The 24,771-nt window shown below is 41.8% G+C and overlaps 1 long non-coding RNA gene across 6 annotated transcripts in view; it reads left to right on the top strand.

The window, feature by feature from the left end:
* Nucleotides 1-24,771, top strand: part of LOC103346061 (uncharacterized) — a 288,952-nt gene that overhangs the window by 24,319 nt on the left and 239,862 nt on the right. For all 6 annotated transcript variants that reach the window (XR_011380324.1, XR_011380327.1, XR_011380326.1 and 3 more), the window contains one exon: nucleotides 5,860-6,007. This is a non-coding gene — a long non-coding RNA (uncharacterized lncRNA). The remainder of the gene's footprint in view (nucleotides 1-5,859; nucleotides 6,008-24,771) is intronic.

Below are 24,771 nucleotides of genomic sequence, written 5' to 3'. Positions count from 1 at the left end.
CTTTGAAATAGGAATGGAAATATCCGATTTATCACAGGTTCAGTGAAGGCAAAGAAGGAAGTTTTCATTCTGAAGTAATTTGAATGGGACACTATTGTTATTGAAAGTAGGTTACTATTTTAAAGAATCATGCTTACTGTAAAAATTCAACAATACAAGCAAATATGAAGAAGATGCAAATCACACTATCCAGAAATGGCCAGGCATGACATTCGGTACATACCTTTCCAGGATTTCTCTGGATTCTAACACTGGATTGAGTGACTTTAAATTTAACTGAGTAATATGTTTATAGATATCTTTCCATGTTGGTAAATTTAAATCAGCTTCATATTTCTATTTTCCATTATGGAAAATTTCAAATATATACAAAAGATTTCAGACTATTATCTAACATACCCTCTGCTAGTATTGCCCAAGTTTGCTTCATCTATATTTCCTTCTATCCCAACCTCCTCATTGCTGCTTCGTTTGAAAACCGACCCCAATTGCATGTATGGATTATTCTCTTAGGCTTGCCGTAACAAATTACTACAGAGTAGCTTAAAACTCTCTGAAATTTATTTTCTTACAATCAGGAGGCCTAGAATCTTGCCTCAGGTGTTGACAGGGTTGGTTCCTTCTGAAGGCTCTGTTGGAGACTCTGTACCATGCCTCCCCCAGCTGCTTGTTGAGCCAACAATGCTTTGTATTTTTGGTTTGTGACAGCATCACCCCAATCGTGGCCTCTGTTGAGATGGCCTTTTTCCTTGCTGTGTCTGTGGGTTTCTTTGTGTCCTATCAGTTTTTAAACTAAAGACAACAGGCACTGGATTTACAGCTCGTTACCCTAAAGCCAGGATGATTTCATCTCAAGATCCTTAATTTCATCTGAAAATATCCTATTTTCAAATAAGGACACATTCTGAGATTTCAGGTAGATGTGAATTTTGAGGTGACTCAGAGTGAATGTTTTATTGTCTGAATATTCCACAGTTTTCATACTTTCTATACAATTACACTACCGATTATTTCTAGTTTTTCACTAATCATAGGTCTTCTCATTCTTGTGCAAGACCAGGTCAAAAGGATTTACATTTCCATTCTGATACACGATGCCAAACTATCTCCTGGAAAAAGTATGCTAATTTACATATTGAACCAGTGCATGAGAGTACACTCTTCAAACTTGAATTTTGTCCTTTACTAATTTAGGATTTTTCAATTATAAGTGGATAGATATGATTTTTATTTTTAAAAGAAAGGTGGAAATAAAGCAGCTAGGAATGCTTCAATGCTGGGACTCAAAAGTGATTCAGATCAAATTTCCACGAATACCACTTGTATCAAGAAGTTCAGGAAAAAGCACTAGAGAAATGCTATTAATCTCCTCTATGTAAGGTATATACATTACACAGTGGGATGCTTATGGTAGAAAATGAATGCCCTGCAGATGAAGGAAATTACCTCTTTAAGTTTCTGTGGACAACTGTAACAAAATGTTCAATCTAAAGGAATCATTGCCCATTGGAGGTCACTTCTTTAACCAAGGGGCAATACTTTCTTCAATTACATATTTCACAGCCAGATTTTATATTGGGCTTTTGTTCATTTTGAAAAAAGAAAAAAAGGCTATTCTAGATATCCTCTGGTCCCATTTACCAACCGTCAGACAAATAAGGTTAGCTAACAGAATTATAGGGCATGGCCAATGCTCTGGCTAAAGGTTAAAGGGCCTTGGGGACTAGAATCATCAAAAAAGATAGTTTAAGATGTCAACCAAGTCATGCCTTGTCCCATATGTTACCTTCCTTCTATTAATAACTTAGACTTAAAAATATAATGTTTTCATTTTTTAATTACCAAAATAATACATGTTCATTTACAGTATTTGAATGAAAAGTTACTACGCATACAAGAAAGTAAAAGCTCCTTCATATTGTCCTAAGATAGAACCATTTGGAATATATTTTTTGTTTATTTCTATACATATAACTATTAATACTATTTTTAAACAAAACTGAGTACATATTGTCTTGTAATCTTCATTTTCACATCTTGCTCACTTTTTAAAGGACATAGATATATTTCATTTCAAAAGCTGAGTGTATACTCTAGAAAAATATCATAATTCATGTAGTGATTTCCCTATTGGTTTGTTGTTGATTTTTCACTACCACAAACATTGCTTCACATTATCCATATAGAATTGCATATTCTTTTTTTTTTAAATTATTTATTTGAAAGACAGAGATACAGAGAGACAGAGGCAGAGAGACATAGAGAGAGAGAGAGATCTTCCATCTGCTGGTTCATTCCCCAAATAGTTGCAATGGCCAGATCTGGGCCAAACTGAAGCCAAGAGTCTCTTTCAGGTCTCCCACATGGGTGCAGGGGCCCAAGGACTTGGGCCATCCTCTACTGCTTTCCCAGGGCATAGCAGAGAGCTGGATCAGAAGAGGAGCAGCCAGGACTCAAACCAGTGCCCATTTGAGATGCCAGCACTCAGGCTGCAGTTTTATCAGCTATGCCACAGCACCAGCACCCAGAATTGCATATTCTTTGAGGTATTTATTTAGAATAAATTCTTAGATGGTGGAGTTTGGCACAGCAGTTAAAACACCACTTGGGCTGTCTGCATCCCATATCAGAATGTCTGGGTTTGGGTCCCAGCTTCACTTCCAATTCCAGCTTCCTGCTGATGTACATCAGGGGAGGCAGTTGTAATGGCTCAAACACTTGGGTCCTTGGCAGAGTGGGATCTAGGCTCCTGGCTTCAGTCTAGTCCTGGCCCAGATGTTGCAGGCATTTGGAGAAGCAAACTATTAGATGGAAGATAGTGTTTGTTTTCTCTCTCCCTTCCTCCTCCCTCCCTTTCAAATAAAATATCTTAAATAAGCAATTGCTGAAACAAAGAATAGTAGTACATGCTTTACATGTTGATAGTTTCTGTAGATTGTCTCCCTCTCTCCCGCCATGAAAGATTGTTCCAGGGTCTATTCTCACTTGATCTTAGCAAAAAGGCTGAGAAGCGATGCCAGGGTCTATTCTCACCAACAGTGCATCTACCTAACTACCTTCCTTCCGTCCTTCCTTTGTTCGTTCCTTTCTTCCTTTCTCCAATTTAGACAGTGTCTTGAATTACATGAAACCAAGAATTCTAGGGGTCACCTCTGGGAGATACTTGGCATCTGTGTTATTTTCCCTTGCCCAAGAGTCCAAGTGGTCTAGTAGATGTCTTACAAGAGGGAAGACCCAAGCCGGCGCCGTGGCTCAATAGGCTAATCCTCCACCTTGCGGCACCGGCACACCGGGTTCTAGACCCGGTTGGGGCGCCGGATTCTGTCCCGGTTGCCCCTCTTCCAGGCCAGCTCTCTGCTATGGCCAGGGAGTGCAGTGGAGGATGGCCCAGGTGCTTGGGCCCTGCACCCCATGGGAGACCAGGAAAAGCACCTGGATCCTGGCTCCTGCCATCGGATCAGCGCGGTGCGCCGGCTGCAGCGGCGGCCATTAGAGGGTGAACCAACGGCAAAGGAAGACCTTTCTCTCTCTGTCTCTCTCTCTCACTGTCCACTCTGCCTGTCAAAAATTAAAAAAAAAAAAAAAAAAAAAAAAAAAAAAAGAGGGAAGACCCAGCAAATTCATCCGACCGCCGAGAGGATTTCAGCACATTACCGTTACACGGGTGAAAGTGCCGGAGGAGCAGTCTAAAAGCAATCCTTAGTTTTATACTCTTGTGCCATTAGAAGCTGCTCTTAGCACAGATACTCTTCCCCTAACAGGCTGTGCAATAAAAATGACAACAAATATTGATGGAATGTCTACTATGTGCCAGGTTTTATGTAGATGTTATCAAATTTTGTCATCATAGCAGCCTGACACATCACTGTGTCCTACCCATTTCAGGTGGAGACTCCAAAACTCAACAATGAAGCTACTTTTTCACAAAACTACCAGTGACACATCCAGTATGGACATCCATTGTCTGACCCCAAGTCCTTGTTCTTCTTATTGACCTAGGGCTCCCTATCAACAGCAGACCTTTTAGCTCACAATTTAATTGATTCAAAATGAACTACTATAGTTCAGTGATGGGGATTTTGAACACATTACCAGCTTTTTGAATTTAAATATCACCCACAAAACATTCATTCTCATTTATTCACTCACTTATCAGGCCTTTTAACTCATTTTTCCTAAAGGATATGTGGAATATGTATTGTTTTTTTAATTAGAGAGAGAAGGAGAGAGGGAGGGAGGGAGGGAGGGAGAGAGGCAGGGAGGGAGGGAGGGAGGGAGGGAGAAATCTAGAGAGCTCCTGTCTTCTTGATTCCACCCTCAAATGCCATCAAGGCCTGGGCTGGCCAGGCTGAAGCCGAGAGCTGTGAACTCAGTTCAGGTCTCCAGTGTGGGTGGAAGGGATCGGATCACTTGAGGCATCACTTGATGTTTCCCAGAGTTTTTACCAGTATGAGGCAGAATCAGAAGCCTGAGTAGGGACCTGAACCCAGGCAATCAGATATGGGCCATGGGCATCCTAGCTGGCTTCTTAACTGTTAGGTAAAGCACCTGACCCATCAAGCATTTATTAAATATATGCCATGTGCCAGATAAAAGAAGTGTGTTTCCTCCCCTTGAGGATGTCAGAGTCAAGTGAGAGCTGCTACGAGGAGTATGCTCATGACATACTGGAAGCTCAGAGAAGCACTTGTGTGGTCCGGGGAAGCCTTGCAAATCAGGAAACATCTGAATAAAGATAAATCCTTCATCTCCCACAAAATATCCTTTGAGGCTACTTTCAAAAACTGAGCAGGATTAGATCAGGGATTTGACTTTTGAGATGAAAATAGCAGAGAAATAGTCTCTTAAGCTGAAAAAATTATTCTTTTTAATTGACAATACAGTTTTTAAAATTTCAATTATTTGAAGAAATGGACCCTGGGTTCTAGTCCCGGTTGGGGCACCGGTTCTGTCCTGGTTGCTCCTCTTCCAGTCCAGCTCTCTGCTGTGGCCTGGGAAGGCAGTGGAGGATGGCCCAAGTGCTTGGGTCCTGCACCCGCATGGGAGACCAGGAGAAGCACCTGGCTCCTGCCTTCGGGTCGGCACAGCGCGCCGGCTGTAGCAGCCATTTTGGGGGTAAACCAACGGAAAAGGAAGACCTTTCTCTCTCTTTCTCTCTCTAACTCTGCCTGAAAAAAAAAAAAAAAAACCACCACTGGTAAGTTTGCTGTATGTTTCTGAATCTTCTTTCAGTGCTTATGTGTGCATGCGTGTGTGTGTGCACACATGCACACACATTATAGTTCTCTTCTAACATTTGCTTTGTTTGGGGAGGACATTGAGCAAAGCAGTTTAACTGCTGCTTTGGACACCAGAGTCCCATATTGGAGTGCCTAGGTTTGACTCCTGCCTCTGCTCCCAATGCAGCTTCCTGCCAATACAGGACCAGGGAAGCAGCAGGTGATGGTTCAAGTGCTTGGGCCCCTGCCACTCACGTGGTAGATTTGGAAGGAGTTCTGGGCTCCTGGCTTTGACCTGGCCCAGCTCCAGTTGTTGGGGATATTTTGGGAGTGAATTAGTAAATGGAAGATCTCTCTCTTCCTGTTCCTCCCCTTGTTCCATCTGCCTTTCAAATAGAAATAAAAAAAAAATCTAAAAAAGTTTTACTTTCCTTACCTCAAAATAAGAAGTGGTTATTTATCAATATTCATTATCTTCAGTTTTTTACACAGGTGTGTACTAATTCAGTAAATGGATTTGTCAAAATGTATTTAATCTCAGTGAATACTGGTGGTTGCAAGTTTTTAATATCGCAAACAACACTGTAATGCTTCCTTCTGTGTATACAGCTTTGTGACTTTGCTCTATTGTTCCCACAAGTAAATTATCCAGAAATGGAATTACTGATTCAAGCAAGGAGGATACATGTTGCCAGACTGTCCCAGAAAGGATTGTATCTGACACTCGCTGCTATGAGGAGAGTTCCAGAAATGACTCTGGAATCAGAAGGAACAAAGTGCACATCCAGGTCAGCTGCTTTCTAGTTGTTTTAAAGTTGGCGAGTTACTTAGACCTGAATCTTAGCCCGCTTGTGTCTGGAATCCATTAGCAGTACTTATCTCAAAGGGTGAGATAAATCGAGATAATCCTTGTGTATAAGCAATCTACTCTAGTGCTTGGCACCAAGCAAGCACTCAAGATGAGATGGGTACTGGGTCTCTGGAAAGCTACAGTGCTGGGAAAGAAAGAAGAATAATTTTTCATCCTCAGAATCAGAAGCTATTTCATGTTTTTTGTCCGAGGAATTATCTAATGCACAAGGAGATCTTGGAACTGGGCTTCCCACAAAGTCCCAAGTGCTGTCTGTACATGCATCCGTGTGCTCTGTCCTTGCAAGGAGTTCCTCCAAGCATTTCCCTCTTTCATCTTATTTATCAGATTCAATGGGTCTGGGACACCACCCTGTGTGCCTTAATGGCCAGTGTAAGTATGCCTTTTCTTTTTATAACGTAAGGCCTTTAAAAGAGGGTGTTGGTGATGTATAATCGGGAGCTATTTCATGAAGTCCTAGATCACTTGCAGTGAGATAAATTGGATCTGCGTAGTAACACATTAAAAACAGGGACATCTGCACAGCTTCCCCCTAGTGCTTTATAACTGGTCTCTCCCTTTTAAATCCACATCTGTTATATAGCTCCCAAGTAAATGGCACACATTTTGCTTAAAGACAGGACAGACTGTAAGGACTAAATTTTATTTTTTTCTGACCATTAGTGCCTGCCATCAAACAGATTGTGAAAAGGCACACATTTTTGAGCTGTAAGCAGGCATTTTGTATGCATCCCCACAAGGGAGACAATTTATTACCCTTAAAGATATGCATATCTATAAATGTATTGGTTAATATATACATTTGCTCCTTAGAAAATATTTTGATGTTTGCAGTGGGGAATTCTGAATGGATCTATTGTGATATGATTTAAAGACTGCTTTTTTTAAAGCTTTTTTTTTTAAAGAATGGCAAAATCTTGACAATTGCTGAAGTTGGGTAATGGGTACAGGTGAAATCATTGTATTATTCTCTCTGCCTTGTGCAAGTTTATCATTTTTCTTAATAAAAATTATATTGAAAAGATTATATTTCTCTGAGCCAAAATATACTGTTTCATTATGTTCTCTGTCCATAGCAGAATGTATAAAATCCCACATTACACTGAGAAAAGATCCTTAGAGCTTAATGTAAAATCAAATGACTGAGAACAACCAATATTCTGTTGGCCTTTGATTAGAGTTGAGTGTTTTTGTGATATTACAATCGGACTGAGCTGTGAAGGTCCATGCAATTTACTTTGAATTGTAAATGTGTCCAACATAAGGATTTTTTAATCCCATTCTGTGCTCTCATCTTTTGATTATTTCAGCTATCAGACTAAGTCTCATTCTCCCTGCTTTTTCCTTCCCTAAAAGGACTGTTTAACTTTTCAAGTGATACAAGCCAAACTCAGAACATGAGAATTAGCTTTAGGAGATCAAGTTTTGAATCTCAGTTCTGTCTAACCTTGAAAAAACTTAATTTCTCTGAAAGTCAATTTTTCATATAAAATGGATGTAAAATAACCTCTTTTGGGTTGATATGAAGATTAAAACAGAGCAATTAAAATGCACTTTACAAACTGTAAATCACCCACAGCGGGGGGTAGCTGTGATTGTTCCTGCATGGGCTGTGACCCCTCTGAAAATAAAGAGCTCTTGGCTGGCCACAGCACTGAGGACGCACAGTTCCCTGAGCGGGACAGTGCTGAGGGAAAGAGCTTGATAACTATAGTCACCAAGGTGTGGTTTTTAAGTGTCAATGTGCCCCTGGGAGCTTGTTAAGATTTAGATGCCCGGGCCGGCGCCGCAGCTCACTAGGCTAATCCTCCGCCTTGCGGCACCAGCACACCGGGTTCTAGTCCCGGTCGGGGTGCTGGATTCTGTCCCGGTTGCCCCTCTTCCAGGCCAGCTCTCTGCTGTGGCCAGGGAGTGCAGTGGAGGATGGCCCAAGTGCTTGGGCCCTGCACCCCATGGGAGACCAGGAGAAGTACCTGGCTCCTGCCATCGGATCAGCGCAGTGCGCCGGCTGCAGCGCGCCAGCCATGGCGGCCATTGGAGGGTGAACCAATGGCAAAAAAGACCTTTCTCTCTGTCTCTCTCTCTCACTGTCTACTCTGCCTGTCCAAAAAAAAAAAAAAAAAAAAAGATTTAGATGCCCAGATGAATCTCGTGGTACTGAGTCAGAACTCTAGGGTGGGAGTATGTTTGAGGGGGAGAAGGGAAGAGAGAGAGCAAGAACACCCCCATCTGCTTCCCAAATCCCTGGGAGCTGGGAACTTGATCCAGGTCTCCCATGTCGGGGACAGGGGTCCAACTATTTGAGCCATCATTTGCCACCTTCCAGGGTGTGCCTTACCAGGAGCTGGAATCTGCAATGGAACCAGGAACTGGAATTCAGGTGTCTGATATGGGATGTGGGCATCTTAACTGCTAGACCAGATGCCTGCCTCAGAATTTGTATTTTCTGTTAAGTATTCCTAGTGATTCTGATGTTGATGGCCCAAAGGTTACAATTTGGAAAACATGGTTGCTAAAGCATCACAAGTTATCTTTTGAAGGATATTTCTAGTTTGAGAGAAAACTCTAGGTGAAGCCAGTATTTAACCCAAAGGACTATGTCACTGGGAGTGAAATGCAGACATCAGCAAAGGAAAGAATTTTGAATGGGATCTTCCTAGAGCCCTTTAAACTGTACCCCACAATGATCACAGCTAGATATAAATAAGAACTGGCTGCTTTTTTTTTTTTTTTTTAATATTCTAGCTGCCTTGTATTGAACTCTTTCCAGGTAATTTTGCTTCTGTGTGGACCTATTCTTAAGGGAATGCTATTCTGGAGATTTTATTTATATTTTCTGAATTATTTTAAGTGTGATTATTGTTTTGTCAGAAAACTATAGCTTTTCCTTTAGATAATTTACTTTGGAGGAGCTTGTTGTATTGTTAAATGTGATTTTATTTAGACTTCAGGCTAAAATATTTCCTGTGGGGAATACATCTTTGGCTTTGCAATGTAAGTCAATGGAAAAATAGGTTTGATTAAAATAAAATTGCTTTATAGTCATTTTTTTTTTTTTTTTTTACAATTGGGACAACTGCATTAGCTGAGCTTGCCCTGTATACCCACTCTCTAAATGCTATTGACTTGTTACAATACAATTGTTCTTCCGTGTCCATCCTGTTAGGCTTGCCTTCTCCATTCAGACTGATAGCTTGATTTCTTAATTATGCAATATCTAAGTTAAATAAAGGCATCTTGGAAACCGTAGTGTTGTAAAAGTGCAAGAAGCTTGTTGAGGCGCTTCTTTCATCTTCTGCACCTCCTGTGCCACGCCTGGATTTTCAGCAGATTTGGCAGGAGGCAAATTCCAAGTATGTGCTGTTCGCTAAGTAGATAGAAGCCCATCCGGAACCTCTGCCTCCTACATTACAGATTGAGGAGAGCAACTTAGAACACAATGTTAAATCTTTGGTTTTCTAGACATTCAGGACCAGGAGGTAGAGTTGAAATGGGAGGGACAGATGCGGGAGTCGCGGGGTTGGGGAGGGCCAACGACAATCTTGCCTAATTCCTTTCGTTCTAGTTTTAAGCAGCCTGTGGAGGTACTTTAATTTATGTACTAGATTTTGGCAATGACCTCTTCTCAAGGCGCTTGGATCATGTCTCTTTCCTTTCATTGCTGTTTGAATCCCCACCCCTGCTCACGTTAGAGTACTTTTGGCTGCAATAAATGAGTTTGTGTTTTGAATCACTAGAAAAAATGATTTGAGTAATTTTTTTGCAGGAAATGTGTTAGTAGGATTATATGTAACATTTTATTATTGATTGCGTATAAATAAAGATTTTTCAAAGTGGGTGTTTCCATATAGCCTTCCCTTTTCACGATTTAAAAAAATATATATTTTTATTTTATTTGAAGGGCAGAGAGAGAAACACACACACACACACACACACACAAATCTTCTGTATGCTGATTTTGTCCCTAAATGCCTTCAATAGCCAGGGCTGGCTGAGGCTGAAATCAGGAGCCGGGAACTCAACCTGGGTCTTCCTTGTTGGTGGCAGAGAAGGAAGTATTTGCGCCATCATCTGCTACTGATCAAGGTGCACATTAGCAGGAAACTGAATTGGAGGCAGAAGAGCCAGTACTCAAACCACACACTGATGTGAGATGCAGGCTTCCTAAGCAGTGTCTTAACCACTGTGTCAAACACCCATCCCTCAGTCCCTCAGTGGTTTTTTTTTGACATTGTGATTTTTATGTAGCTTCTTTGGGGTATGTTTTATCATTATATTTTTCTGCTTTTATTAAAAATAATACCAAAACATACAAACTACTTAGTTTTATCCTAGAGCTGAGTCTCATTCTCTATTGAATCTCATTCTCAGGGATATGCCATAGAGTAGGAGTGAGTGAGGGCATGAAGAATGGATGAGTTTCAAAAAACTATTGTTTACATTAAAACAAACAAATGAAAAAAAAAAGCCAAAACTAGGATGTCAAAATGGCAGTGGCAAATTGACTAAAAATAAAAATATCGGAGCCAGTACTGTGGTGTAGTGGGTAAGGCCGCAGCCTGCAGTGCCGGCATCCCCTATGGACACTGGTTCAAGTCCTGGCTGCTCCCCTTCCGATCCAGCTCTCTGCTATGGCCTGGGAAAGCAGTAGAGGATGGCCCAACCCGTTGGGCCCCTGCACCCATATGAGAGACCCAGAAGAAGCTCCTGGCTCCTGGCTTTGGATTGGCACAGCTCCAGCCATTGTGGCCAATTGGGGAGTGAACCAGTAGATGGAAGACCTCTCTCTCTCTCTCTCTTTCTCTCTCTCTCTCTGTCCTCCTCTCCTTCTCTCTCTGTGTAACTGACTTTCAAGTAAAATAAATAAATCTTTAAAAAAAAGTCCTACTTATTTACATATTATTTTCTACCCATGAGAAGTTCAAGAATTGAGCTTGCATTTATCATATGAATATAAACTTAGTTACTGCTAACTAACTAAATTGCAATATTGCCATTTGTTGCAGTTTAACAATTTGGATAGAAGGAAGGGGAAATCAATAGAATCTGTAGCTTTTGATACAGGCAGAGATATGACAGAATGATATTGGTAAGTGTAATGAGGTGATGTTAGTCATGGTGGTGAAGATCAGGCAGTAGGTAGTGTTGTAATGGTGCTGAGGGAAATGTGGAGATGAGTATGTATGGTGATGATGGTGGCGGTGTGGAGTTAGCAGTTGAGACTGCATCATTGGTAGTAGAGCTGATGGTGTTTGTGACAGTTGAAATAGTAATGAGGTTATGGAGACCAGGATGGTGTCCTGGAGGTAGAACTGGTATTGAAAGTGAAGACACTGGTGTTGATGGAGAAAGTGGTAGTAGTGAAAATTGACTATTGCAAAAGTTATGGCATGGCTTAGAAGTCACAAAGCTTTATGAAGTGAAGTGTGGCTATATGCCCCATATAAAATTGTTAAATGTGTCTTTGGAAACAAATAATGAAGCCTAGTAAATTTACTTGCAAAGGGATTTGTCAAACTAAATACTCACTTTTCAGATGCTCCTTTAAGTTTTTCCTTAATTACAGATATTAGCATCATGCTGAGCCAAAAAGCACTACTCCTGTCAATTTCAACCTCGTGCACAAGTTCTTCTAATAAATATTATTCATCCCAGATTATTGGAAACTTGGAGCAAATTTGGCTTCTCCTATTCAACACAGTGCACTTGAAAGTTGATTTTTATCTTGAAAGTAATGCTATTTAGTCAGGGATTATCTTTTATCTTGGTTTGCAAAACAGCTGGAAGTGTAGCTACTGAGATTTGATATTTGTCTTCCTGCACTTGACTGCCAAGCATAATAATTTCATTTGTAATCGACAGAATGTACCTTCATGAATTAGCATAAACATATACCACTGATAGACTGAATCTACAAGCTTGACCTTCTAGCAGATATAATATGTGATTTTTTTTGTCAAGGTACAAGTATTTTCTTTGCTTCTCTGCATATTTGAAGTTAAACAAAAATGCTAAGAATAACACTTCCCCTTTCGAGTTTTTAAAGTAAGCCTCCTGTTTTCTCCCTGGTAACAGGTGACTTAGAGTTCCAGCCATGACAACCACATTTGATTCTAAAGACCAGCGTGAACTCTGCTTATGCTGCTTAAACCACTGAAATGTGTTTTTCTATTTCAGGTAGTTAAGAATGTGAAATATAAAGAGGTATACATTTAATAACAGTGCTTTATATTTATTGAATGTTTGCATCTCATACATGATTTCATGCCATGTTCTCTCCATGGGAAGATGGGAAGAATGAGGCTTAGAGAGTCACACTAGGACATGACACAGGCAGGATTTGCACCTGGATGCCTACTTTTTAAGATTTATTTTATTTATTTGAAAGGCAGAGTTACAGAGAGAGGTAGAGACAGAGAGAGAAGTCTTCCATCTGCTGGTTCACTCCCCAGATGGCTGCAACGGCCAGAGCTGAGCTGATCTGAAGTCAGGAGACAGGAGCTTCTTCTGGGTCTCCCATGTGGGTGCAGGGGCCCAAGCACTTGAGCCATTTCTTACTGTTTTCCCAGGCCCTAGCTGAGAGCTGGATTGGAAGAGGAGCAGCCAGGCATAGAACCGGTGCCCATATGGGATGCCGGTGCTTCAGGCCAGGGCTTTAACCTGCTGTGCCACAGCGCCGGCTCCCTGGATGCCTACTTTAATCTACAGTCTCATCCATGATGGCATGCTTCCTGTAGGATTTCTGCCAGTGTGGAATTTAGCTTTACTCTTCACTTTCAACTTGGAAAACTAGGTGCATGCATTCTTTTTAAAAATTCTGGATTTTTTGGAAAAAAGTAAGGATTTTCTTTTTGGAGAAGTAGAAGCCATATGGAAATAATCCATTTTCTCTTGACTTGTGAACTATTTATTTAAGTGAAGATACAGAAGTCCCAACTGCTGGTTCTTGTTCTGTAACTTCCTAGCCCTGTGATCATGATGCAGGCTCTTCATCCCTGGAGGCTGCGGGGCTCAGAGGCTCCTCTTCCTCCTCTGCTAAATAGAGAGAGACTGCAGTACCCCTCTGAGACGGAAACATCTGCAGAGACTCAGCACTCTACGCAACTTAATGGACCGCTGTAGTGATCTCTTCACTGGTCTCCCTTCCTCTGATCTCCTCCTTGCAAAGCTGTCTCCAGCATTAACCACAGTTCTCTTCTCCTCTCAATAACCTGGTTTATCTAACCCATTCCCTATGGAGTAAAGTGAACGTGTTTACCTTGGTATTCAAGGTCCTTTCTCATTTGGTCCAGCCTTGCTTTCCAGTCATCTCTCTCAGCACTCCACTTTAAGTAGCCTCTATAGCAGTTACACAGAATTAGTTGTCAGCCCACAATTCTTTGCCTTCACATCTCGAATCTCTGGTTAATTACTTCAGGATTTACTGAACACTGCTGTGGACTGAAGATGTTAAATTCTTAACCCTCAATGTGACTGAATTTGGAAATAGTTCTTTTTTAAAAAGAAAGATTTATTTATTTATTTGAAAGTCAGAGTTACACAGAGAGAGGAGAGGCAGAGAGAGAGAGAGAGAGAGAGAGAGGTCTTCCATCCATTGGTTCACTCCCCAACTGGCCACAATGGCTGGAGCTGCGCTGATCTGGAGCCAGGAGCTTCCTCCGGGTCTCCCATGTGGCTTCAGGGGCCCAATGACCTGGGCCATCTTCTACTGCTTTCCCAGGGCATAGCAGAGAGCCGGATCAGAAGAGGAGCAGCTGGGACTAGAACTGGCGCCCATATGGGATGCCGGCGCTTCAGGCCAGGGTGTTAACCCGCTGCTCCACAGCGCTGGCCCAGGAAATAGTTTAAGAAAGAAATTAAGGTCAAATGAGGTTATAAGGGTGGGTCTGAGTCTGAAAGGGTTGGCACCCTTAAAAGAAGAGGAAGTGAGATTGCTTTCTCTCTTAAATGCAAGCCCTGGGGAAAGGCCCTGTGAGAATACAGCAAAAATGTGAGTCTCTGTAAGCCAGGAGAAGAGCCCTCAGTGGAAACCCACCCCTGCTGTCTCCCTAATCCGGAATTTCTAGCCTCCAGAATAGTGAGAAAATAGATTTCTGTTGTTTAAATCATCCAACCTGTGATATTTTGTTATGGCGACTTAGGCAGACTAAGATGAGCCCCTAGAGTGGCTAGAGATTTTGGTCTAAAAGGAGCACAAATACCTTCATTGTTGATTCTGCAAAAGCTATGGCTTTGGCTGATCTCCTTCAGGGGAGTTCTCCTACTGGAGGACTCGCAGGGTGTCTCAGAGGAGGCTCATGTATATCACTGTCTCCGGAATTATGGGACGTTTCCCTGAAAGCAAGGTATGAAGATGTGATGGAAGGTACCTGTTGAGCAGAAAAATCCAAACTGCAAAAGACCAATTTTTATGCTAGTAAGTGTGGAGATTAATAGCTAAAGTGATCATCAAAATGATTGGCAGGGTTTGTTATTTCAGCAAGAGTATAGAGTAAGGGGATTTGCTGAGAGAGTGAAAGAAAGAATAGTACATTTTCTAATCAAGTATTTTTGGAAAAAAGACAAGAATGAAGTTAACTATAGTTGAAGTAACATTTTAAGCACATTTTCCTTTTTAAGAAAATTATGTATTTTTAAAATCTTAGCTCCTGTATATAAGTGAACACATGTGGTACTTGTCTTTCACTCAAATGATGTCCTGCAGTTCTCTAACACCTCAATCTGACCACAGAATGTTGATTACTAGAGACTGGGAGAGGTGGGAGGGATAAAAGCAGTTTAGATAAAAAAAAAGGGGGGCAGCTGGGTGGGCGTGGTTCATTAATTGTAACAAAGGTACTAATATGAGATGTTAACAGGAGAAATGGGAATTCTTTGTATTACTACTTCACAATTTTTGCTTCATAAATTTAAAACTATCCTGAAGCAAAATGTTAAAAAAGAAAATTGTTTATGCTGCACCCCATCGTAGCTTTATATTGCCCTCCCCCCACCAATAGAACATTTTTCACTGTCTGAAATCATGGTGGGAAATTAAACTTTTAATTGCGGTGTGTTAGTGTTAGTGTGGGCAAATTGCCTCGGATATGGTTGTTATTAGGACTGTCATTATAACTATATAATAAAACCTCATTAGTGACATCTTCATCCTCGGGAGATCAACTGAATTGTTTCTCACACCTCGGTAGGTACTTCCATCCAGGTCATAGAAAGTTATGAGACGGATTTGCACTTATAGTGCATTTCTGCCTGTGCTCCCAAGTCCTCTGCAAACACATGTATCATAATCTGAGAATGGAAGCAAAGCGGATGCCAGGGAGGTTTGATAGAAAGGGCTGCATGCAGTTTTAAAGGCTAAGCTAGATTTGTCTAGGCAGGCTAATAGTGTTCCATCAGAGTCCAGGGCACAGGGTGTCCTCACTGTTTGACTTAGCAGGTGGAACTTGGTGTTCTTGGATACTAATGACTTAAAATAGTAGTTAGCACTGTATAATTTTTTTTTGACAGGCAGAGATAGTGAGAGAGAAAGACAGAAAGGTCTTCCTTCCGTTGGTTCAACCCCCAAATGGCCGCTACGGCCGGCATGCTGCGCCGATCTGAAGCCAGGAGCCAGGTGCCTCCCCCTGGTCTCCCATGTGGGTGCAGGGCCCAAGCACTTGGGCCATCCTCCACTGCCTTCCCGGGCCACAGTGGAGAGCTGGACTGGAAGAGGAGCAACCAGGACAGAACTGGCGCCCCAACCGGGACTAGAATCCGGAGTGCTGGTGCTGCAGGCAGAGGATTAGCCTAGTGAGCCACGGTGCCGGCCAGCACTGTATAATTTAAAAGCTAATTTCTATCTATTACATACTACTATATTTCCAGAAACTTTTATAATTGTTATAGAAATTCTTCCAGGCAAATATAATTATGCTGATTTTACAGATGAGAAAACTGAGGAACTAGAAGGAGAGAAAGCTTTCTCCAAACAGAGGTTGTTAAAGGTCTCAGAGGTAGTAGTCGACAAGGACAGGCTTTAAATCCAGCCCATGTTCTTTTCAATCCCCCAGCTGGCTCCCCTGACTCAACCCTGTTCTTTCCAGATTGCTTTTTGAATATGGTGAACCTTCATGTTGCTTACACAGACATTCAAGCATCCAAGCCCTCTAATGGGTTCTGTTCTTTGCAAACTTGGGCAATGGTTTTTACACAGGTGTTTGGTTAGCATAGTCCAGTCTTCAGGACATCAGCTGGATCCTAGTATGCTGACAATTGAGTTTGGTGGTGTAAAAATGAGATGACCAGACCCAGGAACTTGGAGACTGCTCCTCCTTCCTGCCAACCTTACACAGGGGCATCCATGTGGTCATGTCCTTTCAAACTGTACCAGGACCATGCTCAGCAATGCCAAGGTGGCTGTGTAATGATCTGCTGGGCTTCCTTTTGATACAGAGATGGGCCCTGGGTCCCATTCTGTCCCTGGGCAGAAGCAGTCTAAGGAGGCTTTGTTCAGAAGTTCATTGATTGTGTATCAGTGAAACCTGACAAGAAGTCCCTGGCTTGTTTTCTGAGAGATTGTTGGATGGCTACAATCCCTCCTGTTTTGGTATGCACTCCACTTAGCAACAGGACTTTGGAGTCTGTTTCTCTGTTTCTGGCTTTGTCACTTGCTTTGTGGTGAACTCCACAGTCTAGGTCACAAGAGGTCTTGTAGCTTGTGTCTTTTATCTTATTGGGCCACTGCCCAGAGAACACTATGTAAGGAAGCCTTCGGGAGGACAACTCACAGGGGAAGACCCAGACATCCTGTCCTTAACAGCATCGACTTTAATAAATGTAAATATGGTCACCTTAGACCTTCTGGTCTCCTGGACCCTCCAGTTGTGTGTGTCTGCATAAGAGACCACAAGCCAACGGACCGTTGAGCCACCCCACAGAGCACAAAATAAAAAATACTCCGGGATTAGCTTTGGGGTGATTGGTTATGCTTCAAAGGCTGATTGATACAGTATGTTCTGTAGTCCCAATAATTCTGGAACTAAGTTTCCTCAGAAGAAAACAAATAGTTGGAACTGGACGATCTGCTGGGATGTTTCCATTGCTGATGTGCTAAGCATTGAAAAAACTAGAATGAACAAAAGCGCAGAGGTGGGAACACAGGAGCTATTTATAAGATACAATAGGCTATATTCAGAAAAATCATTAGCTGAACAAACTTCAGGAGTATGATCTAAATCTAGAAAAGTATGTTAGAACAAGATTGAGGAAGGACCTGCATGGAAAGGTGGTGGATTTTCATTTAGGCTGCTAACCCATGAAAAGACTATAATGAAAAGAAAAGTGGAAATAAGAAAATGAACTTTCATGAGCATTGGTAAAGGAGCCTGGCATGGCTGATGAGATCTGAGGGAGGAGTCCAGATGTTTTTGGAGCAGATAGTCTTGGCCTATTTTGCACTTTAGGATTGGGCTCAAACTGCATGCTGGCCAACTGTGGTACATACAGAGGCCAAAATATCTCCTCCAAATTCCCTAAAGTGAAGTTTTGCCAAAAGAATCAGCAAGACCAGCTGTTTTATCCCATGAGTATGCTAGCCATCATATAGACACCATCTGTGTATAATGAGGTAGCACTCTAGTAAGGATTTTTAACTGCATTATTATTCTGCATGTTTTCTGGACTTGGTTGTAATTATGATTTTTCACTTTTTAGCAGAGCCGTGGGAAATAAGAGATTATAAATATAATAGTTCATAAGAGAAGATCAAGCCATGGGGGAAAGTAAAAATTAGTTATGAATGAAGCTTGCATTAAGTTCTGAGAGTAGTGCAATATTGACCATCTTATAAAAGGGAAGCCTTGGAAGTTTTAAAGACTAGATACAGAGGCCTTCTGAGAAGGAACTTTTCTTACACCTCTCTTCCACATTCTCATTCTATATTTGCTGGTCCCTTGGAGGAGGGGTTGCTAATCTTATTGGTTTGATTTCATGACACTGAAGACGCTATGTTTATTGAGTCTGATTGGTGTCTCTTCATTTAAAAATCACTTACATAGGCATGACTCACTCCTGTTTTCTTTTAATGTGGCTTTCAAACAATATGGCCAAGTTACATAAGCCCAAGTCACTCAATATTTACTTTTTCCAAATCTCTTATTTATGCAAACCTGGGAGCACTGATCTCTTCAATTTTCTTTTTCCCACAAACAGAAGACTGGAGGTGAGGTTTGATTTGTAGACTCCCCTGAGGACCCTATACCTAAGCCAAGGGCTTCCTGCTTGTTTATCAAAGAGTTTTCTGCTGGGGGTTGGGGCGCAAGCCCAGTGAATAAAAATGGGTGTGCTGTTCCTTGCCCTTGCTGCATGAGCACAGGGTAAAATACGTATTCTTGTCCCTTGGCTAGATATCATTTAATCATACCCAAATATCACCCTTACCTCTAATAGATACCAATTGCAATGGGAGTTTTGTTTCTACAATTACTGAACAAATCCAAATATTTAAGGATAGAAAATCTTAGGGATGAAGCTTTAACTCTTTTTAACTCAAGAGTTAAATAGTCGTAACATACTGATGCATCATCTTTTTTAAAAATTTATTTAATGGGCAAGCACTGTAGCACAGGGGATTAAGCAGCTGCCTGTAGCATTGGCATCCCATATGGGCACTGGTTTTCGTCCCGGCTGCTCTGCTTTCTTTTTTTTTTTTTTTTTTTTTTGACAGGCAGAGTGGACAGTGAAAGAGACAGAGAGAAAGGTCTTCCTTTTTGCCGTTGGTTCACCCTCCAATGGCTGCCGCATCGCGCTGATCCGATGGCAGGAGCCAGGTGCTTCTCCTGGTCTCCCATGCAGGTGCAGGGCCCAAGGACTTGGGCCATCCTCCACTGCACTCCCGGGCCACAGCAGAGAGCTGGCCTGGAGAGGGGCAACCGGGACAGAATCTGGCACCCCAACCAGGACTAGAACCCAGTGTGCCGGCGCCGCAAGGCAGAGGATTAGCCTATTGAGCCGTGGCGCCGGCCTCTGCTTTCAATCCAGTTCCTTGATAAGGCACCTTGGAAAGCAGCAGTTGGGCCCCTGAGTGCACATGGGAGATCCAGGTGAAGCTCCTGTTTTCTAACTTTGGCCTGGTCCAGTCCAGGCCATTGGGGCTTTTGGGTAGTAAATTAGTGGATGAAAGATCTCTCTCTCTCTTTCTCTCTCTCTCTCTCTGTAACTCTGCCTTTCAAACAGATAAGCAAATCTTTAAAAAACTTATTTGAGAGAGAAGAGGAGAGAAGAAGAGTGAGAAAGGGAGAGAGAGAATGCAATCATCTCTTGCATAATTGGCTCAATCCTCAATTGTCTGGGGCTGGCCTGGGACAAGAGCCAGGAGCAAAGAACTCAATCCACACCTACCAGGTGATTGGGTAGGAACCCCACTACTAGAACCATTACCACTGGAACCAAGGATCTGGTTTGGCAGGAATATGGGGTCAGGAGCCAGAGCCAGGAGTTGAACCCAGGCACTCTGATATGGTACTGTTAACCAGTAGGCTAAATGCCTGCTCCTGATGCATCATCTTTTCATGAGGACAATATAATGATAGTTCTTGTCACTGGGAATACCTTGGAGTCACAGTTGACCAGGACAAGAAAGGCAATCAAATCACATCATAGTAAATATTACACAAAGACAAATGGCTAATTTATCTTCCATTGTATCATTTATAATTCTTTCTTTTGCTAGTATTGAGAATCTCAACTCGACTAACTAAACAACACGGTCCATTTATTATCTCATAAAAAAGTTCAGAACTAGGCAAGTTCCAGGGTTCCTATTAGTTCAGTGGCTCAGTAACATAATCAGGATCTAGATTCTTCCCATTTTTCTATCTGCAATTCATAGGGTATGTCCTTAGTTTTCCGGCTTGACTCAGTTTCTGCAGCTGTTCTGAGCAAAGACCAGTATCCTAAGCCAAAAGAGAAATCAGCTCTTCCTCTGGCTGTTTTGAAGAATAAGAGAAGATTTTCCAAAAGCCTCCCTGTAGACACTGCATCCTGCTTCATGTGGGATTGGGTTGCATGCTGTCTGCTAAGCTGCTTGCTGATTGGTAGAACGGAACTAATCCATTTGTTGATATTAATCAAGAGTCAACCACTGATCACTGGGGATGGCCATGCTTCCTGAAGTACTTGGCTTGTTGAGAACCAACCTGAATTGTGTTTATTTCTTTCTTTTTAAAAATTATTTGAAAGGCAGAGTTAGAGAAGGAGACATACAAGGAGAGATCTTCTATCCACTAGTTCACTCCCCAAATGGCCACAATGGCTGGGGCTGGGCCAGGACAAAGCCAGGAGCCAGGGCTTTGTCCAGATCTCCCATGTGGATGTAGGGGCCCAAGGATTTGAGCCAATTTCTGCTACTTTCCCAGGTGCATTAGTAGGGAGCTGAATTGGAAGTCATATGGGATGCTAGCACTGTAGATGGCAACTTTTCCTGCTATGCCTCAGAGCTGGTCCCTGAATTGAATTTCTGTAAAGCAAAGGAATAGAGGAGAAATGAGAAAACAAGGATGTTTGCCACGAATAAATTTTGGAGAGTCAGCTCTTTTTTAAAAAATTTTTATTTAAGGCAAACAAATTTCATGTATTTCATATATACAGATTCAGGAACATAGTGATACTTCCCACCCTACTTTCCCTCCTGCCCCACTCCCACCCTTCCTTCTCGTTCCTCTCCTATTCCCTCTCTTAATTTGTACAATGATCTACTTAAGTTACTTTATACTCATAAAATTAACCCTACACTAAATAATGAGTTCAACAAATAGTATGAATAAAAAACAGTGGAGTCAAGGAGAGTCAACTCTTCAACTGCTTAACTGTGTAGCATCTGCATTGCCTCCTGTTCTTTGTGTGTCAAGCTGGATACAGGGCTTGTTCTCTGTCACCAGTGGCTTTCTTCAAACTTAGAGTTGCCTTTGTCTTTGTTGTGCATCTCTTTTTAAGAGCTCTGTGGTAGTCAGCTCTTAAGGCATCTGGTCTGGCTGAAAAGCCCATGAGAGCATTTCAGGCATGGAAAGCCAAGACACTGTGGCAAAAACAAAACAAAACAAAACAAAACAAAACAAAACAAAACAAAACAAAACAAAACTCCTATGTGAAGGATCTCTGTGAGTGAGACCCCAGTGGAAAGAAGTGGCCATCAAAGAAGGATGTACTTTTCTCTGAAGGGAGGAGAGAACTTCCACTTTGCTTATGGTCTTGTCTGAATACTGACAGAGATTGTGGATTCAAAAGGCTTCCACAGCCTAGGCAGCTCATGTTAAGAGCCTTGGGTGATCACTGATGTCATATATAAGAGTGTTAATTGTTTTTTTAAAATATTTTATTTATTTATTTGAGAGGTAGAGTTACAGACAGAGGGAGAGACAGAAAGAAAGGTCTTCCTTCTGCTGGTTCACTCCCCAAATGGCTGCAATGGCCAGAGCTGCTCGAATCCTAAGCTAGGAGCCAGGAGTTTCCTCTGGGTCTCCCATGTGGGTGCAGGAGCCCAAGCACTTGGGCCATCTTCTACTGCTTTCCCAAGCCATAGCAGAGAGCTGGAATGGAAGAGGAGCAGCTAGGACTAGAACTGGTACCCATATGGGATGCTGGTGCTGCAGGCGGAGTATCAAACCATTGCGCCACAGCATCGGCCCCCTATAAGAGTGTTAATTGTTAAATTAACAGCAGGAGTCACTGTGCACTTAATCCCCATGCAGGACCTCTGTTCTCAATGAGTTGTACTATAAGAATTAACTGTGAAATTTGTTCTCAGTTTTGTAAGTTTTTTGTGTGTGCAAATTGTTGAAATCTTTATTTAGTATAGAGTTGGTCTTCTGTATATAAAGTTAATTGAAAATGAATCTTTTTTTTTTTTTTTTTTTTTTTTTTTGGTCAGGCAGAGTGGACAGTGAGAGAGAGAGAGAGACAGAGAGAAAGGTCTTCCTTTTGGCCGTTGGTTCACCCTCCAATGGCTGCCGCAGCTGGCGCACTACAGCTGGCGCATCGCGCTGATCCGAAGCCAGGAGCCAGGTGCTTCTCCTGGTCTCCCATGGGGTGCAGGGCCCAAGCACTTGGGCCATCCTCCACTGCACTCCCAGGCCATAGCAGAGAGCTGGCCTGGAAGAGGGGCAACCGGGACAGAATCCTGCGCCCCGACCGGGACTAGAACCCGGTGTGCTGGCGCCGCAAGGCGGAGGATTAGCCTAGTGAGCCGCGGCGCCGGCGAAAATGAATCTTAATGGAGAATGTGACTGGGACTGGAAGAGGGAGGAGGAGGTGGTAGGGTGGCAGTGTGGGTGGGAGGCTGGGTGTGGCGGGAAGAATCACTATATTCCTAAAGTTGTACTTAATGAAATTTGTACTCATTAAATAAAAGTTTTCTTTGGGAAAAAAAAAAAAATCTCTGTGGTAAAAGCATGATGCTTTTATTGAACTTTTTATCCAAGGCCCATACTTCAACTTGAAAGATACTTTACTTTCTTCCCCCTATTCCATCCAATATTACTGCTAATGTTATTGTAAGATATTTATAAAGTAAGAATTAAATGTCACATGTAGGGGTCGGCATTGTGGTGTGGTGGGTAAAGCTGCCACCAGCAATGTAGGCATCCCATATGGGTGCTGGTTTGTGTCCCGGCTGCTCCACTTCAGATCCAGCTCCCTGTTAATGGCCTGGGAAAGCAGCGAAAGATGGCCCACATGCCTGTGCTCCCACCACCTACAAAGGAGACCTGAAAGAATGGATTCACTAAGAGGCCATCATCACCATTCCTTTCGTCGCTGAAAGTGCATGATTAGGATGTAATCATAGCTTCTGTTAATAGATGTTTGTGTTCTGCTGTAACAGTGTAAGCATTAGATGGTTATTAAATTTTCCTGGGATTAAATTATCTCATCTGTAAAATGAGAATACTGAAACCCTCTTTCTAGTGTTTGGTAAATGCTACATCAAACTTTAGCATAGCATCATTCACTAAAAGAAGAAGAGAAAAGACCCAAATCAATAAAATCAGAGATGAAAAAGGAAACGTAACAACAGACACCACAGAAATAAAAAGAATCATCAGAAATTACTACAAGGACTTGTATGCCAGCAAACAGGGAAACCTATCAGAAATGGATAGATTCCTGGACACATGCAACCTACCTAAATTGAACCAGGAAGACATAGAAAACCTAAACAGACCCATAACTGAAACAGAAATTGAAACAGTAATAAAGGCCCTCCCAACAAAGAAAAGCCCAGGACCAGATGGATTCACTGCTGAATTCTACCAGACATTTAAAGAAGAACTAACTCCAATTCTTCTCAAACTATTCAGAGCAATTGAAAGAGAGGGAATCCTCCCGAATTCTTTCTATGAAGCCAGCATCACCTTAATCCCTAAGCTGGAAAACGATGCAGCATTGAAAGAGAATTACAGACCAATATCCCTGATGAACATAGACACAAAAATCCTCAATAAAATTCTCTCCAATAGAATGCAACAACACATCAGAAAGATCATCCACCCAGACCAAGTGGGATTTATCCCTGGTATGCAGGGATGGTTTAATGTGCGCAAGACAATCAATGTGATACACCACATTAACAGACTGCAGAAGAAAAACCATATGATTATCTCAATAGATGCCGAGAAAGCATTTGATAAAATACAACACCAGTGCATGATGAAAACTCTAAGCAAAGTGGGTTTGGAAGGAACATTCCTCAATACAATCAAAGCAATCTATGAAAAACCCACAGCCAACATCCTATTGAATGGGGAAAAGTTGGAAGCATTTCCACTGAGATCTGGTACCAGACAGGGATGCCCACTCTCACCACTGCTATTCAATATAGTTCTGGAAGTTCTAGCCAGAGCTATTAGGCAAGAAAAAGAAATTAAAGGGATACAAATTGGGAAGGAAGAACTCAAACAGCCCTCTTTGCAGATGATATGATTCTTTATTTAGGGGACCCAAAGAACTCTACTAAGAGACTATTGGAACTCATAGAAGAGTTTGGCAAAGTAGCAGGATATAAAATCAATGCACAAAAATCAACAGTCTTTGTATACACAGGCAATGCCATGGCTGAGGAAGAACTTCTAAGATCAATTCCATTCACAATAGCTACAAAAACAATCAAATACCTTGGAATAAACTTAACCAAGGATGTCAAATATCTCTATGATGAGAATTACAAAACCTTAAAGAAAGAAATAGAAGAGGATACCAAGAAATGGAAAAATCTTCCATGCTCATGGATTGGAAGAATCAATATCATCAAAATGTCCATTCTCCCAAAAGCAATTTATAGATTCAATGCAATACCAATCAAGATACTGAAGACCTTCTCAGATCTGGAAAAAATGATGCTGAAATTCATATGGAGACACAGGAGACCTCGAATAGCTAAAGCAATCTTGTACAACAAAAACAAAGCTGGAGGCATCACAATACCAGATTTCAGGACATACTACAGGGCAGTTGTAATCAAAACAGCATGGTACTGGTACAGAAACAGATGGATAGACCAATGGAACAGAATAGAAACACCAGAAATCAATTCAAACATATACAGCCAACTCATATTTGATAAAGGATCCAAAACCAATCCCTGGAGTAAGGACAGTCTATTCAATAAATGGTGCTGGGAAAATTGGATTTCCACGTGCAGAATCATGAAGC

Source organism: Oryctolagus cuniculus, chromosome 1 (genome assembly GCF_964237555.1).
Source record: "Oryctolagus cuniculus chromosome 1, mOryCun1.1, whole genome shotgun sequence".
In the NCBI taxonomy this organism is placed as follows: Eukaryota; Metazoa; Chordata; class Mammalia; order Lagomorpha; family Leporidae; genus Oryctolagus; species Oryctolagus cuniculus.
The sequence above is the reverse complement of the archived record's forward strand: the minus strand, read 5'-3'. Positions and strand labels throughout refer to the sequence as shown.